The sequence below is a fragment of the Triticum dicoccoides genome, chromosome 1A (assembly GCF_002162155.2).
Source record: "Triticum dicoccoides isolate Atlit2015 ecotype Zavitan chromosome 1A, WEW_v2.0, whole genome shotgun sequence".
NCBI lineage: Eukaryota > Viridiplantae > Streptophyta > Magnoliopsida > Poales > Poaceae > Triticum > Triticum dicoccoides.
This window is the reverse complement of record NC_041380.1, coordinates 581301488-581318371: the sequence shown is the minus strand read 5'-3', so window position 1 is coordinate 581318371 and position 16884 is coordinate 581301488. Positions and strand designations below refer to the sequence as shown.

Genomic DNA, 16884 nt, shown 5'->3' with positions numbered 1-16884 from the left:
AGATCGCCTGCATCCGGCGACGGAAACGCCGGAGTCCACCCACTCCATGGAAGCGACGACGGTAGCAACGATCATCCTTGCGGATCAGACGGAGGAATAAGGAGACGAGGCCTGTCATCTCACCGTCGGCGAGTTGCTCCTCCTTTCCTCTCGTTTCTCTATTGTTTTTGCTCTCTGGTAGTTCTAGCGTGCGTGATCGGCGGTAGATGGTGGGTCCATGTGAAGATGTCATGTGGAATTGGTTCAATAGAATAAGTCACCATTATCTATGAAGATAATGCGCCCTGTGTTGCACATATGCAAACAGGATATCAAAAGTAATATCACTAAGCATATTTCTCCTAAGTGGTTTTTCCTCATGATCTTCAGCAAAGCGGGGAAATAAACATCTTGCAAGTCAAATCATGCAACAACCTTGATTTATTTACGAAGTCTCTACCGAATTGTACATTCCAGAAATATGTTCATGGAATTGATATGCGACGACTTAGGGACTTGCAAGCATCAGGGGTCTCTTCTTGAGTTATCACATTATGCTATCTCTCTTTGTGAGTATATGTTTCAGGTTCTCATCAAAGATTGTGAGTATATGTTTCAGGTTCTCATCAAAGATTTTGTGAAGAATTTTTGAAGGAGAATCTTTTGAGACGATAGAGCTTCCGGGACAATCATGAAGATGATTCTACTGCGGAGCTCGATTCAACTGCTTCATAGAACCGGATGCTTTGAAACTAAGCAATGCCCAAGGTCTTGTAATTCGGTGGCCCATGAACTAAAGACATGGCCGGACTTCAGGTGCTCCACAGTCTGAACTGGTGACTAGCGTCTTAGCTGAGTTTATCTTGTAAATGGAAATTCATGTTTTCAAACAGAAATAAAGATGTAACCAGAAAAACAGATTAAACCAGATAAACAGACTAAACAAGGAATCTATGAGTGTATAGGAATGTTTTACAATCACCACCACCAGCAGTACCACACCTCAAACAAATATTAGCTTCACATCTTCAAGTTCAAAAGATACAAATAAACGTTTGCTCTCAAGTCCAAACAGAAAAAAAAGTCAGGGGAAATAAACATAAAACAAAATTAAGAATCAAATGAAACCATAAGATATATTGTTTGTTGGTAGTTGTTCACGGGGATTTCCCGTCTTTATAATCACCGCACCAGTTCAAATTGCTAAATAATCAATCCCACAATAACTAGAATTATAATAGATGGAAAAAAAGATAGAACGGTAGAGATTAAACTGGAATTTGGGGGCGAGCGTAACCCAAGATCCATCTAGACAGATTTATGCTCTAAGCGCTACAAGAATACGTCTTGGGAGCATTGTAAACTCGGATCCAACGAGAGAACGGTGGGCGGACATCGGGCAGTGCTCCCCAAGTGAAACCAACAAAACACAACAACATTTATAACAAGACTAAAGCATCAAAGTAGAGAAGGCGGAATAATTAGATCAGGAAATGAAGACAACAAAGTAAAATAGAAATAAAGATAAATTGGGGATTTCACAAGGCTCAGACATCCAAGGAAGGAATTAGCAGCATTAGCTCTCGCGCCTGGCAGGGCGAAAGCTCTTAGGCGGCAACTGCGAATGTTTTGAGAAACAAGCCTTTAATTTATCATCATTGCCATAACTCATCCCCAAAAAATCAAATCTTATTGATCACAACTGATTAACTACTCGTAACAAAAAATTCATCACAATAATAGGCACTCTGGACCGGCCAAATATGAAGCTAACAAGATTAAAGAGAATCCCTCGAAGACCCGCTTAAAATCACGCACACAGCTTAACCAAACCAGCTGCAAATGGAGATTCCAGCCCAGACCGAACACAATCTCAGAACAGAAACTACCAGAATTGAATTTTTACTGAACAAAACATCAAGAAATCAAAATTATGTCTCGTCCACCAAATGAATGCAGGAACAAACAACAAAATCACAAATAAAAATAAAATCTCAAAAAAAGAAATATGCACATTGTCTAATGCTACAAAATGTGCTAGAAGACAGGTAACAAGGCGCAGTTTGATAAAGCGCCATGCTGTTTAATGCAGGCTTGTGTTTCCATTCATCTATTCAGGATGACCAAACTGTTAACAACAGGCCGTTCTTCCAGTTGTGAAGCAGAGCCTCCCCCTCAGCTCATCTGAAGAGTAGAGGATTTATTCATGGTTTGTAATGAACAATTATAAATATATGAAAATAAATAAATAGCTGTGCCACTATGATGCATTTGCTTTTCAATTGTTCAGTCAGTTGAAGATCGTGTTCATTTCAAGTCAGTTTAAGATCATGAGGTTGTTTTTTCAGTTAAAACGTCTAATTATGTTCAGTCAAATGTCCTGTTTATAAGGCCTTGTCTGATTCATAGTATTTTATATGATTTTTATAGTTGCAAGCTCTTGGAAAGATGTGTGAAAAATTCCTTTGCTTCCATCAAACAAACACTTGGATCAATTCCTTTGTTTTGCACCCATAGGATTCAAATGGGCAAGGTATGGCAATCCGCCATCTTTCCTATTCCTATGAATAAAAGTAGCCTTAAGTCAGCTAAAGACCATGTTTACTGTTTTTCCAATACAAAATATCTGATCTTATTCATGTGTTGTTAAGCTTCAGTTGCCAATGATGTAACAATCTTGTGACCATGATCTGCTTTAAGTATTCGCATCCAAGATCCGAATAGCCAAAAGTTAACAAACAGGTAAGAGATCAGGATTCTGAAGAACAATGAGAAGGAGAAAAAATGAAAAAAGAATAGACATAAAAACAGATCAATTCATCTTGGGGAAAATCAGAAACATCAGAGAGATTCCCATTATAGACGTAGTCTGTCATTAACCTGAAATTCAGGGTTCTGATGTCCCTGTCTTGCTATCATCATTTGCTTCCGTTGATCCCCAAACAAGAAATTTACTGCCAGCAAAGCAAAGAAAGAGGAAACTAGAGAAACCAAATCATGTGGTTATTTAATTCTACAAAGAAAATGTCAAAATACAATATCAAATTGGGTATGAGAAACATATACTGATAATAGGAAGGGGAGCCTTGGCGCAGTGGTAAAGCTGCTGCCTTGTGACCTCATGGTCACAGGTTCAAGTCCTGGAAACAGCTTCTTACAGAAATGTAGGGAAAGGCTGCGTACTATAGACCCAAAGTGGTCGGACCGTTCCCCGGACCCTGCGCAAGTGGGAGCTACATGCACCGGGCTGCCCTTTTTTTTAAAACATATACTGATAATAATGTTCTTAAGACTACTAGACTAGCTTCACGGAGGGAAGCCGGAACATCCACCTCGGCTAATTTGAAGAGCAGAAGATTCACTCTCCGAGCAATGCAACACCTCCATTGCCATTGTAATCAGAAAAAAGGGCTGCCTGAATCGTTGCTCGTTCCATCAAGTTTTCTAGGTGAATTTTCACAAAAAAAGATGCAAAAGAACCAGCAGAATTGTGACTCATTTCATGTACTCAACTGACCAAGCACTGATTGATATGTCAAAAACGTCAAACAAAAGAATAGCAAATTGAATTGAAACAGATAGACAATGTTCTTAAGACTACTAGACAAGCTTCAGAGAGGGAAGCCAGAGCCTACCCCTCAGCTAATCTGAAGAGCAGAAGATTTAATCTCTAATCAACACAACACCTCCATTCCACTGAAATCAGACAAAGGGGCTGCCTGAATCTAGCTTGTTCCATAATTTTCATGATTTTAAGACTGAAAAAATATAATACAGGAGATATTTTGTTTAACCAAACTTAAATCAAATGTCAGCAAACGTTATTATCACAAGAAAAAACTGAGTTCCATAGCAAGATGATTGATGAACATTCGCACGGGCAGGGCTGTCCATCCATAGGTCCCTTGGGTAGGCAACCCGCAACCAAAACACAAAGGAAACCAAATTTGTAAGAAACAGGTAGATCATGACCTTAAGACACTGTAAAAGTTACCAAATTGTGTCCAAAACAGATAGAAAATGTTCTTAAGACGGGCGTCAGTGAGGGAAGCAAAGCCTCCCCCTCAGATAATCTGAAGATCAGAAGATTTTAGATTTGACCGCTAGCATTCGACAGTACAATGTGTGCAGTTTAAAAAATATTGTATACATCAGGGCATTCTTCCAGATGTGAAGGAGTGTATGCCAAGAAAAAATACCGCAAAAAAGTACAACAAGAAAGAAAAGTCATTTTGATTTGCAACACTACGATAAAAAATATGCAATTTTAACAATAAATGTTTTTACATACAGTTTTTCCTCAGTTCAGGTTTCCAAATCGCTTCCGCACCGAGCCATAAGATAGCGCATCAGAAGAATGAAAGTATTTAGTTTGATCATCGTCGGACAGCTTTAAGCATTAGATCCAGTACAAAAAAATATCTCAAAAAGAAATAGTCCCTCAAAACATTTGCATAGATGTATCAACAGATTGGTATTTTTCCAGACAAGGTTGAAACTTAAAATTGAAGTGTTGCTAAGCTTCAGTTGCAAATGATGTAAACAGATGCATCTTTGGATCAATCTTGCTGTATGCTTAATGTTGCAGCTGATTTGCTTCGCATATTGATCTGACCAAACAATGAGCAACCAAAAGAATATCAAATTAAGCAACTCAACACCTCCATTGCCAATGTAATCGGACAAAGAGGCTGCCTGCATCATTGCTCATTCAGTTATTACAACTGAGGATGTTAGAAAAGGGAGACAAGGATTATATCATCACTGCAGCAGTTACAGTCTAGCTGTTTATTTTCCCAAAAACTAGAAGAGCCTTCATAGGCTGTACCAAACTGTAATGAAGCATAAGAAAAATGTGAGTGGGCTCAGATACAAAAGAGATGTTCATATCGAAAAATTGAGTGGGCTCAGATACAAAAGAGATGTTCATATCACGACTGCCCACAAAGGGAAGTCTCATAATGAGCTGGGTAATAGTATCATCATTGCAAAAATAATCAAGGCCCCATGCCACGACATACTACAGAAACAAATACAGTGGTCTCTCAAGATAAGGGTTTTCTCAACAAAGATTTGTCAGTTGTTTGGTCACTCAAAGATCAAGTACAGTGTACTCTGCTAAAATCATGTAAATTGCTTTGTCAATCAGAATGCATAATTTGTTCATTCATTTGTTTTGGCAATGATGCTCTGTGGCAGGCATAATGCGGTTGATAAACATAGGTGTTCTTCTGCACCGAGCTATGAGATAGCGCATCAGAACTTTAGAAGAACAAAAGTATTTAGTTTGATCATCACCGAACAAAACTGACTGAGCTTTATGCAAGTTTAATCCTCCAAAGCACGTGCAATGCTGGCTTTCTTCCGCCAAATTAACGAGCTACAGAATCAGGAACCAAAATCTCAATAAATAAAAACATGTACTATGTTAGAAATGTGCCAAAAGACAGGTAACATGACACGGTTTGACAGAGCGTCATGCTGTTTAATACTGGCCGGTGTTTCCATTCATCTATGCTTCCCTCTACGGGATGTCCAAACAGTTATCAACAGGCCATCCTTCCAGTTGTGAAGCAACAAACACAAAAACAATTTTCCATCGCAAACTACAAGCAGAAAAAAACATGAAAAAAAATAGCAAAACTTGCAGATAGCAAAACTTCCAAATTGCTTCCGCACCGCGCCATGAGATAGCACATCAGAAGAACGAAAGTATTTAGTTTGATCATCATCAGACAGCTTTAAGCATTAAATCAAAATCTCAAAAGAAAATTGTCCCTCAGAACATTTGCACAGATGCATCAACAGATTAGTATTTTTTTCAGACAAGGCCGACACTTTAAATTCCACAAGTTTTACTAAGCTTCAAATGATGTAAACAGATGTCGTCTTTGGATCAATTTTAGCTGTATGCTAATGTTGAAGCTCTGTAGCCAACTAGCCACCATGCAGTGATTTGTTTCGCGTACTGAACTGACCAAACTCTGATCAACCAAAAGAATATCAAATTGAGCATTGCCATTGTAGGGCCATCTGTAAGCCTTTGGGTTAGTTTCATGTTCATTAGCAGTTCACCATTTTTCCTATCCTATGACGGGTCAGTATGTTCACTGTTTTTAGATAAAAAAATCTCTGTTCACTTTCATCAAAATGTTTTCAAGCTTCAGTTGCCAATTGTGTAACTGCTTTATATATCGTTGGATCTATCTAGCTGTATGCACGATGAGGCCGACCATGAGCTGAGCATTGCCATCCAAGATCTGAATTGCGAGAGAAAGAGAACCATATTCCAAAGAAGACTGGTTGAAAAGGAAAAAACAGATCAATTTAACTTGGGGAATCGAAAACATCAGAGAGATTCCCATTATAGACGTAGTCTGTCATAACCCTGAAATTCAGGGTTCAGATGTCCCTGTCTTGCTATCATCATTTGTTTTCACCAATTATTGAATTACCATTTCACAAACAAAAAAGGTCAAAATCAAATCGGGTATGAGAAACATACTTATAATAATGTTCTTAAGACTACTAGACCAGCTTCAGGGAGGGAAGCAGGAGCCTCCCCCTCAGCTAATCTGAAGAGCAAAAGGTTTACTATCCGAGCAACGCAACACCTCCAATGCCACTGTAATGATAATGAGGCTGCCTGAATCATCGCTCGTCACAGAACTACAATGTTCTACAAAGTTTGTAATGAGGACTATTAGATGTTCTTAAGACTACTAGACAAGCTTCAAGGAGGGAAGCAGAGCCTCCCACTCAGCCAATCTGAAGAGCAGAAGATTTAATCTCCGAGCAACGCAACACCTCCATTGCCATTGTAATGGACAAAAGGGCTGCCTGAATCGTCGCTCGTGAAAATTAGAAACAAAAATTCATTGGCTTATACATAAATCAAATGTCAGCAAACGTTTCCACCTCACAAAAAATAAAGAGTTTGAAGCAAGATGATTGAAGAACAATTTGCTAGTGTCCGAAGGCAAACTTGGTAGACACAGCACGGGAAGGGCTGTCCATCCATAGGTCCCTCAGATGGAAAACAGAAGGTTAGATACTATAGTATGATAAAGATGTATCCATGGCAACAGATGTGACAGAACAAGGAATATCACACATCCACAAAATCCACGGCGTTTCATCACTGTGCGAAGATTAAAAATTTGTTAGAGAGGCCTCAACGAGGGAGATTCAACACCTCTCTGCTGGGATCTTCGCCGAAAGAAAACGAAATTAACACGGAAAGAAAACCACAAAGGCTATGCTTGAAGGAGGACACTCGCAGTGGAGAGAAGCAGCTGTTGTTTACAGTGTCATATGGCACTTCCTATGGTCTGAGAATCTTCACAGGGATAATTTAAGTTGAACGAAATTAACAATGCAAAAACTACAGAAGACCTGAAGCTATTGGTTTTATGCCACAGAAAGCCGAAAAATATCATCATTCAGTATCTGACGGTAATTCCAACATAAAGCTAATCATCATGGGCTTCAATTGCATTATACTCCCTCGGTCCGAAAATACTTGTCGGAGGAATGGATGTATCTAGACGTATTATAGTTCTAGATACATCCATTTTTATGCATTTCTTCGACAAGTATTTCCGGACGGAGGGAGTAGATCTAACTTGCAAGACAAGATTGTAAAAGCTGATGAAAACAAGATGTATCATCAGAATACAGATGACTTCTCATTCACAGAAAATTAAGCACTGTGTCAGAAGGTGTCCTAAGATTGTTTCAAAGTTTCAGAAAAATAACACTGAAATCTGATGGATTCAGTTGTAAAGATTACATCATATGGGCTGCTCAAGCTGCCCTCAGATCAAGTGTTGGATTATGCATCAATACTTCCTCATGATCCAAACAGATCTTGTAGATGTAAGAAGAAGCAACAAAGATTGTACAAAGATACAGGGTTGCTCAGTGGTAGCAATATTTAATTGGTTCGATTCTGCCAGCGATGTCGTCAATGCTTTCAGAAGAGGGAGCTTGTTATCCTCATTGCAACTACGTCCTCCAATACAAGCAAAAATAAATAAACACGAAAAGAAGCATGGAAGTGAAGGATCCAGAGATAAGAACAATGAACAGCAGTTTTAAAACTCAAGTGTCAGATGGCTCGGTTCAGCGGGATAATCGGCATACAAATCAACTCCTGGGAGAAAACCTGTGATTTGGTCTGTTGAGCTTGAATTTTGCAAATCGTCACTGCCATCACCCAAGAAAAATAAGTAGAAAAGAGAATCAAACCAATTGTTCAAAATTTCATTTGCTGAGTCAGATTCAGTAGTATGTCAATCAGCACAGACCCACCAAAGCGGATCCTAAGACTGGGGCGACAAATATGAAATCATCACCCTCAAACTGGTTTGTAGAATCATTGTAAAGATCAAAGTACATACTGTACTGTAGATGGTCAACAGTCATTGCCATCTAATGAAAGACCCCCCAAAAAATATGGAAGTCCATTTATTACTCTTCTGTTATTTATCTAATACTCTAACACTTCTCTTTTTCTTGACTCCTGTAATCACAATAATTTCATGACCAACTTTATGTGAGAGGTTCTGTGTAATGTGCAGTAGAATAGGCTTTCCAGTGTTCAATGGTATTAACATTACAGTTCTGCGCATACTATACGGAGCTCCTTAAGAACATAGCAATTGATAATCACACCTGAAAGATCATATTGAGTGAATTGTCTCATCACTACAAACTCAAGTAATTAAAACATTCTCCAAAATTATTCATCAAATCAAAAAACCTTTACTGAGTAGGACATGGTTTCTCGTATGCACTTTTAACTGAAATTAAACAGGAAAGCTATAGTTAGTAAAGGACTGCTTTGTTAATGTAATCACAGTTTGATCATCTGAACTATGCACTTGTCAAAATCAGCCTACCTAAATACTACTAGTACAAAAACATTCAGATTTTGACCTCATTGCTAATTATGATTTCCACATGAAGAGAATTGAGACATATGCTTGTCTATTTGTTTAGTTTAATCATATAGGCCAAACAGCAAAAATATTTGACATGTCAAACCAATCATAAGGTTCACTGCTTCAGTATATGTACTAAGAGGACTCAGAATATGGGTGGTGATATAGCAGGATGGTCGGCAAGGCAAATAAATGCCAGTTACGACGAACAAGACCAAATATCAATCTTCACCGTCCCCGAAGGAATTCAGACATCTACATTTTATTACTTATTAGCATAAAAATGTAAAATACAATAAAGAAACAGACGAACGACTAAATTGTTTGATTCGGGGTGAGGTTGAAAACTCATCCGATAGGAGCGAAAGACCACCTTTTGTTCAAGCAATCACAATTTGATTGTATGAACTATGCACTTGTGATAATCATTCGCCTTTGGCAAACCGATAATTCTAGAGACAACCAAAAACATGACAGAAAAAGACGAGGAATCATTGTGCCTCAGAAGGAAGGCAGCAGGTTATGTAATCATTAGTGATTTCATTGAGAAAGGTTCACACTAATCATCATCGGCATCACACAACCAAGAACACATCAAATAAAACTACAGATTAAGAAACGAGCAAGATCATTGGCCTCATAGAGAAGATTAGATCATTCCACATGAAGAAAATTCAGACATATGCTTGTCTATAATTTAGTTTAATCCTCGGCCAAAACGAAAAAAAAGTTAGGGGAAATAAACAGAAAGCAAAATTAAGAACCAAATGAAACCAAAATACCTTCGGACCCAACGAGAGAACGGTGGACGGACAAGGGACAGTGCTCCCCGAGTGAAACCAACAAAACACAACAACAGTTAACAAGATTAAAGCATCAAAGAAGAGAAGGCGGAATAAATAGATCAAGAAATGAAGTAAACAAAGTAATATAGAAATAAAGATAAATTGGGGATTTCATAAGGCTCAGACATCCAAGGAAGGAATTAGCAGCAATAGCTCTCAAGCCTGGCAGGGCGAAAGCTCATCACAATAACATGCACTCTGGACCAGCCAAATATGATGCTAACAAGATTAAAGAGAATCCCTCGGAGACCCGCTTAAAATCACACACACAGCTGAACCAAACCAGCTGCAAATGGAGATTCCAGCCCAGACAAAACCACAGAGGTTATGCTCGAAGGAGGACACTTGCAGTGGAGAGAAGCAGCTGTTGTTTACAGTGTCATACGGCACTTCCTATGGTCTGAGAATCTTCACAGGGATAATTTAAGATGAACGAAATTAACAATGCAAAAACTACAGAAGACCTGAAGCTGTTGGTTTTATGCCTCAGAAAGCCGCAAAAATATCGTCATTGGGTATCTGACGGTAATTCCAACATAAAGCTAATCATCATGGGCTTCAATTGCATTATAGGTCTAACTTGGAAGACAAGATTGTAAAAACTGATGAAAACAAGATGTATCATCAGAATATAGATGACTTCTCATTCACAGAAAATTAAGCACTGTGTCAGAAGGTGTCTGAACATTGTTTCAACGTTTCAGAAAAAATAACACTATACTCTGATGGATTCAGTTGCAAAGATGACATCATATGGGCTGCTCAAGCTGCCCTCGGATCAAGTGTTGGATTATGCATCAATACTTCCTCACGATCCAAACAGATCTTGTAGATGTAAGAAGAAGCAACAAAGATTGTACAAAGATACAGAGTTGCTCAGTGGTGGCAATATTTAATTGGTTCGATTCTGCCAGCTATGTCGTCAATGCTTTCAGAAGAGGGAGCTTGTTATCCCATCGCAACTACGTCCTCCAATACAAGCAAAAAAGAACACAAAAAGATGCATGGAAGTGAAGGATCCAAAGATAAGAACAATGAACTGCAGTTTAAAAAAACTCAAGTGTCAGATGGCTCTGTTCAGCAGGATAATCGGCATACAAATCAACTCCTGGGAGAAAACCTGTGATTTGGTCTGTTGAGCTTGAATTTTGCAAATCATCACTGCCATCACCCAAGGAAAATAAGTAGAAAAGAGAACCAAACCAATTGTTCAAAATTTCATTTGCTGAGTCAGATTCAGTAGTATGTCAATCAGCACAGATCCACCTAGGCGGATCCTAAGACTTGGGGCGACAAATATGAAATCATCATCCTCAAACTGGTTTGGAGAACCATTGCAAACATCAAAGTATCTATTGTAGATGGTCTACCAATTCAAAAACAGCTAACTATGCTAGTGCCGCCTAATCAAAGATCCCAAAAAATATAAAATTCCATTTATTACTCTTAATTCTGTCATTCCTCTATTATTCCAACAAGTCTCTTTTTCTTGAGATGTGTCATCCCAATAAGTTCATGAACTACTATGTGAGAAGTTGTGCCTAATGTGTAGTAGAATGGCTTTCCAGGAATCACTGACATTAACATTACAGTTCTGAACATATTACACGAAGCTAGGTAAGAACATAGCGATTTCAAACCGGAAAGATGATATCGAGTGAATGTCTCGTCACTGCTCCAAATTCAAGCAAATAAAACATTCTCCAAAATTATTCCTTAAATCGAAGTAGTTTTACTGAGTAGGTACGGTTTCTCGTATGAAATTTTAACTGAAATTAAACAGGAAAGCTAAAGTTCGTCAGCCACAGTTTGGTCAACTGTGACTATGCACTTTTGATAATCAGCCTACCTCAGACAGTTTATACTAGTACAAACACAATCAGATTTTGCCCTCATTGCTAATTATGCTTTCCACATGAAGAGAATTGAGACATATGCTTGTTTATTAGTTCAGTTTAATCATAGGCCAAACAACAAAAATAATTAACATGTCAAACCAATGATATTGTATGTAGTACTAATTCAGAGGACTCGGAATATGGGTGGTGATATAGCAGGATGGTCGGCAAGGCAAGTAAATGCCAGTTACGACGAACGAGACCAAATATCAATCTTCACCGTCCTGTACAGCAAATTCAGACATGAGGTTGCAAAACATAACAAGCAAAATAACACACAAATTGTTTGATTCTCCTGAGAAAGGGCAGGTTGCACGGTCGTCAGATAGGAGCGAAAGACTATTTCTGTTCACGTAATCACAATTTGATCATATGAACTATGCACTTATGATCATCATCCGACCTTGGCAAACCAATAGTTCCAGAGACAAACAAGAACAAAACTGACAGAGAAGGACATGAGGGTTCCGAGAATCGTGTCGCCTCAGAAGGAAGGCAGTAGGTTATGTAATCACTAGTGATTTCACTGAGAAAGGTTCACACTAATCATCATCGGCACCACGCAAACCACGGAACGCATCTAATAAAACTGCAGATCAAGAAACGAGCAAGATCATTGGCCGGCCTCATAGAGAAGATTAGATCGTTCCACATGAAGAGAATTCGGACATATGCTTGTCTATAATTTATTTTAATCCTTGGCCACCGAAAACAAACTAAAAAAACAAGAACAAATCAGGAGAAGCATGCAGTTGGAGAAAGGTATTTCTAATCCAGAAGAGAGGAACAAGAAGATGTCAGTAACGACCAACGAGACTGAATATCAAACCCAGCTGGGAAAAGAAATCGCCCGGGAAGAACGAACGGAAAAGAGGTTTCGAAGCAAGACAGATCGAGATGGAGATCTGCAGGAGGAGGAGGAGGAGAGAAGAAGAACCTGTTTGCTGAGATTGGAGGTGGCGGCGTGGGGAAGAAAGGCTGTGATTAATATAGAGGGGCTCCCGTTAGGGCAGATTGCTTACAGGGGGCGCCCGGCCGATTCGTGCCGTTGGATGCGTTCGGTCGGTGTAATCTGCTCGGCCCGTAGGGCCAGAACTAACGAGCCGAGGAACCCATCCCATCGGCCAGTTCTCCTTCGGCCCTTGTTGCTTTGTTTTCGAACCCCCGGAAAAACTATATTTATTAATTTCAACTCAAAAAAACTACATTTATTAATTCTCAAAAAAGGAAAAAGAAACTATTTAAAAAAAATGCATGTGTGTATGTATCAGCACAATTCACAAGGAGATGAAAAAAGAACGGAATTGATAAATATCTGACGTCATATTTTAACAGATTCACCCTGAACGTTGTTTGTACCATTGGATCAATTAGCACGAATCTTAGAACAACTGTGGTCGCCACGTCAGCCGAAAAAAATCGTTCGCTGCTGGGACGGATCGTGCAAACGAATTCAACGGGCAGGGACTGATAGGAGGGCTCGTCTCAATCGCCTCCATCCACCTCCAACTCCTATCTATCACTCTTGCCCTCACTCTACGTTCCCGTCAAATCCATTTTCGTCCACCGATACACAGAGCACCGGCAGGCGACGAGGGGGAGAAGGACACCGAATCCAGCCACAACAGCGGCGCACCCCGCAGTCGCAGGTTTGAGGTGAGCGTTGCGGCTCGAGAACAGACGCGGTGGTCCTCTGCCTCGTCGAGCTTCAAGGCCACAGACAGTCCCATCTTGCAGTTGTTCATCTTGTCCTCACCGATGTGAAGGCTCCTAATGCGACAGAGGCCCACACTTGCTTTCTACTGCAGTCCCTAGCGGGCGTGGCGGCCTCTCCGCATCCCGACACGCCGTCCGTCCGATGCTAGATCTCATCGAGGTGACGTTGCACCCCCACCGCCATGCATCTGCCACTCCATGACATAGTGGTGATGACCGCGAGCTCGCCTCCACCTCCCGTCGGATCCGGCACTAAGCACGACCGCAGCAGCCTCGAAGGTGCTCACCTCGCTGGGTAGAACGAGTCGGAGGAGGAGGAGGACGATGGCCGAGACCTCAACTGGAGCTCGACCACCACGGCGACACACTGCACAAGGCCTGGCGTTTTGATCCATTCCCTGCGGGTAGCATCCTGCTCAACCGCTTCTTTTTCTCCATTCATTTTCTTCAAAATTGGCGTGTCTTGGCCCAGTATAGGCACAACAAAATTTTGTAATTAGAGTATCACTTTTTAATTCTTTGTGTAACTTATCAATAAATGCATGGCAACTAAAAAGCATATGTTGCCATGGCAACCAAAATCATATGAACTTCTATACAGTTTTATAGATATGTTGCCATGCCAGTAACTTATTCATTGTGTTTTTGTCATATGTATTCGAATACATTTTTTATTTTTTATTTTTTATTCATATGTTTTTGAATAATTGTTGCTATCAAAACCGACCAAAATTAATTGTTCTTGCCATGTGCATCTTATTTTCTGTTATACATTGTTTTGCCGTATTATTTGCAAAATCGTGGCATTGTTTTTCTGAAATAGTTAGTTTGATTTGTTCCATGGCTTTAAGTAACAGCAAATTCTACCATCGCATTTTGTTCATCTGATATGATAAATTTTAAGAAGGGTTATATGGCAAATTTCAGAAATCCTCTTGTGTTCTGAAAATCGTCAAATGTACTAGAGTACGCAGCGGGCGTGCCAGGTTTCGTGAGCCGCTGGCGCATTCCAGTTTTGGAAAGCTGCTAGATGCATCAAGTCTCTTTTTTTTCTGGTTTCTTCTTTCAGTTTTTTTTCTTTTCCATTTTTATTTATCTTCTTTTTCTGTTTTCTTATTTTCATTTTTATTTTGTCAACATTTTTTCAAATATGTGTTTTTCCAAATTCGTGAACTTTTAAATAAATCATGAATGTTTGTCCAATGCGTGCAATTTTTACAAATCCAGGAAACTTTTTCCAACAAAGATTTCTATTCAACTTCATGAATTTTAAAAAACATTCACCAACAATTTTCAAATTCGTAAACTTTTTTAAATCCACGACATTTTTTTAATCATGAACTTTTTAAAATTCTTCAACAATTTTCAAATTTGTGAATATTATTTTCAAATTCGCGAAGGCAGGGCAGAGAGCCAGAAGCGTCAAATGGCAGCCAGTGAGGCCCCGATCCGGGAGTAAACAACCGGGAAATATAGGTGGACTCCGACAGAATTCAAATTCCAACATTGTGTAACGCATTCACTTGAAAGCAACCACAAAGAACAAAAGTTGTGCTCTATCAACAGCGACATTGCATTTATGATTCCACCAAAATATCTTATTCAGTTACGATAGGAACTGCAGTCGTGTCAACCGTATAAAACACACCTAGGAAAAAAAGTACCAGGCTTCTTCTTCTTCGGCGGTACATCAGAGTTCCAGCAAATTTTATTAGTTGGCAAACATAGAAACCGTACTTTTGCTAGCTCATGCGTCATAGTGTTCGCAGAGCGACGTCATCATATTTGGAAAACCACATTTGAGTTTAAACTCCAAGTTCTCAATGACTGGTACTTGCTGAATGAATTGGGTTGATTTGGTAACTCTTGAGAAAGTGCTTGAGCGCTATAATATTTTGGTTCTCTTGTCTGTCAGGATAAATTTGATGTTGCCGTTGCCCGGATTCGACGCTGCGATAATAACCTGCAAATTGTTCTGTCAGTAAGCTATAAACCTAAGAGTGGTATCTGAATGGGATCCTTTCATCAGATGATAGGAGTTCATTCTTGGGTCTTGCCATAGTAATACAGTCATAGAATGTCAGGCCAAGTGCTGTTAGTGTCTTAAACCTTGGTCACATGCCATGGTTGAGACTTGAGACCTGACTTGCCTGATTTTGTTTGTCGCCGCAACGTGACACCTGTATGCCACCATGTTTATTAAACAGACCACATCGGGCATTTCAGCCGTCATAACAGTATCATAACCATTCCCCACTGTCTAGATCGACAAGAATACACCATCCTCTGTTTTGTAGATCCATGACATCTCCATGACATCTCACTGATAGTATGTTTGTAAATCGTAAGCACACCGGGTAGTAGGATCAGTCTCTACTCTCTCGATCCATAAGAAACCACTCTCCTCTGTTTCAGATTCAGTTCAAGGTCGATCCTTCAAACAGAAGCAGCAGGAGTAGACTAGATGCATTCCGTTAGCCTTGAGATAGCCAAGGAAACTCAAGTCCAATCACCTGATTGATCACAATGAACATGATGCTTGCGCAAAGTACAGCTACTCTATCTAGCTAGAACACACTGCAGCATATCACATTCAGGCTGCAGAACTGACATTCAGCAAGCGAGTTCAGAGATCACAGTTGCTTCATCTCTGCTGGCTCCCGGCCGAGGAGGGGCCATGGTTGTCTCTAAGAAGCTTCACGACCACGCTAGCCAGCTCCTTGCTCCCGCCCTCGGCGCGCCCACCGGCGGGCACACCGCCGGCGCGCTGCTGCTGCCGGTACTGTTTCCTCACCCTCTGCAGCAGCCGCTGCTCCTTCTTGCTCGCCCTCATCTCCAGCGACCACGCCGTCACGTCGTCGATGCGCTCCAGGGCCTCCCTCGTCAGCCTCTCCGCCTCCCTCGCCAGCGCGGGGTACTCCTCGCAGCGCCTCTTCTTAGCAGGAGCAGCGGCAGCGGCAGTGCGCGGCACCGGCGTGACCGGCATCTTGCTCCCCACCGCCGCCGTCGCCGCCGTGGGCGCCGCGTCCACGTCGGGCACCGGGTCGCGCCGGGGCGGGGCGACGACGGCGGGCGTGGCGCCCCAGACCTCGAGCGAGAGCGCGTACATCCGGAGGCCGTGCCCGGGGGCCGGGCAGCCCATGCCGGCGCAGAGCTCGGCGTCGGCCTCCCTGAACCGGCGCCGCAGGGCCCGGATCTTGGCCTCGATGTCCCAGAGGCTGTAGTCCGTCCTGCTGAGCCGGCCGAAGAAGATGTCGACGAGGTCGGCGCCGCGGGGGAGGTCGCCGTGGCTCCAGAGGTGGGCCCGGAGGGACTGCAGGATCACCGCGTTGTCACGACGCGCCGCACCACGGGTTGCGGGATTGAGCCAAGCCGAGCTCACACCTACGCGCTCATTTTTAACAGTCACTAACGGAGAGTTCTCTTACAGCTGGGCCACGATCTGAGACGTCGGATCGTGGGCTGACACGGACTTGGACGTGGGTCGAGCCCACGTCTCTC

General features: G+C 41.2%; 29 non-coding genes and 3 pseudogenes across 29 annotated transcripts; all 32 read right to left on the bottom strand.

Moving 5' to 3' along the window:
• Nucleotides 1-1522: 1522 nt before the first annotated feature.
• LOC119295815 lies at nt 1523-1643 on the bottom strand. Its single transcript, XR_005144333.1, has one exon. It is a non-coding gene; the product is annotated as a small nucleolar RNA SNORD14 (small nucleolar RNA).
• A 128-nt stretch (nt 1644-1771) lies between these two features.
• Nucleotides 1772-1887, bottom strand: LOC119296549 (annotated as a pseudogene).
• Nucleotides 1888-2814: 927 nt separating this feature from the next.
• Nucleotides 2815-2908, bottom strand: LOC119296716. The gene has a single exon (XR_005145361.1). It is a non-coding gene; the product is annotated as a small nucleolar RNA R44/J54/Z268 family (small nucleolar RNA).
• Nucleotides 2909-3258: 350 nt separating this feature from the next.
• On the bottom strand, nt 3259-3396 carry LOC119296999. The gene has a single exon (XR_005145483.1). It is a non-coding gene; the product is annotated as a small nucleolar RNA snoR77 (small nucleolar RNA).
• Nucleotides 3397-3563: 167 nt separating this feature from the next.
• On the bottom strand, nt 3564-3700 carry LOC119296976. Its single transcript, XR_005145473.1, has one exon. It is a non-coding gene; the product is annotated as a small nucleolar RNA snoR77 (small nucleolar RNA).
• A 573-nt stretch (nt 3701-4273) lies between these two features.
• Nucleotides 4274-4369, bottom strand: LOC119296110 (annotated as a pseudogene).
• Nucleotides 4370-4881: 512 nt separating this feature from the next.
• On the bottom strand, nt 4882-4970 carry LOC119295959. Its single transcript, XR_005144567.1, has one exon. It is a non-coding gene; the product is annotated as a small nucleolar RNA SNORD29 (small nucleolar RNA).
• A 441-nt stretch (nt 4971-5411) lies between these two features.
• LOC119297308 lies at nt 5412-5557 on the bottom strand. Its single transcript, XR_005145614.1, has one exon. It is a non-coding gene; the product is annotated as a small nucleolar RNA snoR137 (small nucleolar RNA).
• A 79-nt stretch (nt 5558-5636) lies between these two features.
• On the bottom strand, nt 5637-5716 carry LOC119296115. Its single transcript, XR_005144860.1, has one exon. It is a non-coding gene; the product is annotated as a small nucleolar RNA Z159/U59 (small nucleolar RNA).
• A 606-nt stretch (nt 5717-6322) lies between these two features.
• On the bottom strand, nt 6323-6416 carry LOC119296705. The gene has a single exon (XR_005145360.1). It is a non-coding gene; the product is annotated as a small nucleolar RNA R44/J54/Z268 family (small nucleolar RNA).
• Nucleotides 6417-6491: 75 nt separating this feature from the next.
• On the bottom strand, nt 6492-6627 carry LOC119296961. The gene has a single exon (XR_005145466.1). It is a non-coding gene; the product is annotated as a small nucleolar RNA snoR77 (small nucleolar RNA).
• Nucleotides 6628-6685: 58 nt separating this feature from the next.
• Nucleotides 6686-6821, bottom strand: LOC119296938. Its single transcript, XR_005145456.1, has one exon. It is a non-coding gene; the product is annotated as a small nucleolar RNA snoR77 (small nucleolar RNA).
• A 327-nt stretch (nt 6822-7148) lies between these two features.
• LOC119296516 lies at nt 7149-7330 on the bottom strand. Its single transcript, XR_005145274.1, has one exon. It is a non-coding gene; the product is annotated as a small nucleolar RNA Z112 (small nucleolar RNA).
• Nucleotides 7331-7388: 58 nt separating this feature from the next.
• Nucleotides 7389-7468, bottom strand: LOC119296852. The gene has a single exon (XR_005145415.1). It is a non-coding gene; the product is annotated as a small nucleolar RNA snoR77Y (small nucleolar RNA).
• Nucleotides 7469-7641: 173 nt separating this feature from the next.
• LOC119296639 lies at nt 7642-7740 on the bottom strand. Its single transcript, XR_005145353.1, has one exon. It is a non-coding gene; the product is annotated as a small nucleolar RNA snoR31/Z110/Z27 (small nucleolar RNA).
• An 8-nt stretch (nt 7741-7748) lies between these two features.
• LOC119297225 lies at nt 7749-7841 on the bottom strand. Its single transcript, XR_005145584.1, has one exon. It is a non-coding gene; the product is annotated as a small nucleolar RNA snoR31 (small nucleolar RNA).
• A 54-nt stretch (nt 7842-7895) lies between these two features.
• On the bottom strand, nt 7896-7991 carry LOC119295884. Its single transcript, XR_005144448.1, has one exon. It is a non-coding gene; the product is annotated as a small nucleolar RNA R30/Z108 (small nucleolar RNA).
• A 101-nt stretch (nt 7992-8092) lies between these two features.
• Nucleotides 8093-8195, bottom strand: LOC119296737. Its single transcript, XR_005145364.1, has one exon. It is a non-coding gene; the product is annotated as a small nucleolar RNA Z107/R87 (small nucleolar RNA).
• Nucleotides 8196-8253: 58 nt separating this feature from the next.
• On the bottom strand, nt 8254-8340 carry LOC119297083. The gene has a single exon (XR_005145520.1). It is a non-coding gene; the product is annotated as a small nucleolar RNA U31b (small nucleolar RNA).
• Nucleotides 8341-9065: 725 nt separating this feature from the next.
• On the bottom strand, nt 9066-9161 carry LOC119296403. The gene has a single exon (XR_005145183.1). It is a non-coding gene; the product is annotated as a small nucleolar RNA Z43 (small nucleolar RNA).
• A 106-nt stretch (nt 9162-9267) lies between these two features.
• On the bottom strand, nt 9268-9362 carry LOC119296184. Its single transcript, XR_005145003.1, has one exon. It is a non-coding gene; the product is annotated as a small nucleolar RNA snR60/Z15/Z230/Z193/J17 (small nucleolar RNA).
• A 59-nt stretch (nt 9363-9421) lies between these two features.
• On the bottom strand, nt 9422-9499 carry LOC119296892. The gene has a single exon (XR_005145439.1). It is a non-coding gene; the product is annotated as a small nucleolar RNA U83 (small nucleolar RNA).
• Nucleotides 9500-10006: 507 nt separating this feature from the next.
• LOC119296438 lies at nt 10007-10189 on the bottom strand. Its single transcript, XR_005145209.1, has one exon. It is a non-coding gene; the product is annotated as a small nucleolar RNA Z112 (small nucleolar RNA).
• A 58-nt stretch (nt 10190-10247) lies between these two features.
• Nucleotides 10248-10328, bottom strand: LOC119296827. Its single transcript, XR_005145397.1, has one exon. It is a non-coding gene; the product is annotated as a small nucleolar RNA snoR77Y (small nucleolar RNA).
• Nucleotides 10329-10386: 58 nt separating this feature from the next.
• On the bottom strand, nt 10387-10486 carry LOC119296661. The gene has a single exon (XR_005145355.1). It is a non-coding gene; the product is annotated as a small nucleolar RNA snoR31/Z110/Z27 (small nucleolar RNA).
• Nucleotides 10487-10494: 8 nt separating this feature from the next.
• Nucleotides 10495-10587, bottom strand: LOC119297219. The gene has a single exon (XR_005145582.1). It is a non-coding gene; the product is annotated as a small nucleolar RNA snoR31 (small nucleolar RNA).
• A 54-nt stretch (nt 10588-10641) lies between these two features.
• LOC119295894 lies at nt 10642-10736 on the bottom strand. The gene has a single exon (XR_005144471.1). It is a non-coding gene; the product is annotated as a small nucleolar RNA R30/Z108 (small nucleolar RNA).
• Nucleotides 10737-10835: 99 nt separating this feature from the next.
• On the bottom strand, nt 10836-10938 carry LOC119296742. The gene has a single exon (XR_005145367.1). It is a non-coding gene; the product is annotated as a small nucleolar RNA Z107/R87 (small nucleolar RNA).
• A 58-nt stretch (nt 10939-10996) lies between these two features.
• LOC119297131 lies at nt 10997-11084 on the bottom strand (annotated as a pseudogene).
• A 712-nt stretch (nt 11085-11796) lies between these two features.
• Nucleotides 11797-11892, bottom strand: LOC119296400. Its single transcript, XR_005145177.1, has one exon. It is a non-coding gene; the product is annotated as a small nucleolar RNA Z43 (small nucleolar RNA).
• An 88-nt stretch (nt 11893-11980) lies between these two features.
• Nucleotides 11981-12074, bottom strand: LOC119296163. Its single transcript, XR_005144947.1, has one exon. It is a non-coding gene; the product is annotated as a small nucleolar RNA snR60/Z15/Z230/Z193/J17 (small nucleolar RNA).
• Nucleotides 12075-12147: 73 nt separating this feature from the next.
• Nucleotides 12148-12225, bottom strand: LOC119296875. The gene has a single exon (XR_005145430.1). It is a non-coding gene; the product is annotated as a small nucleolar RNA U83 (small nucleolar RNA).
• Between the last annotated feature and the right edge of the window lie 4659 nt (nt 12226-16884).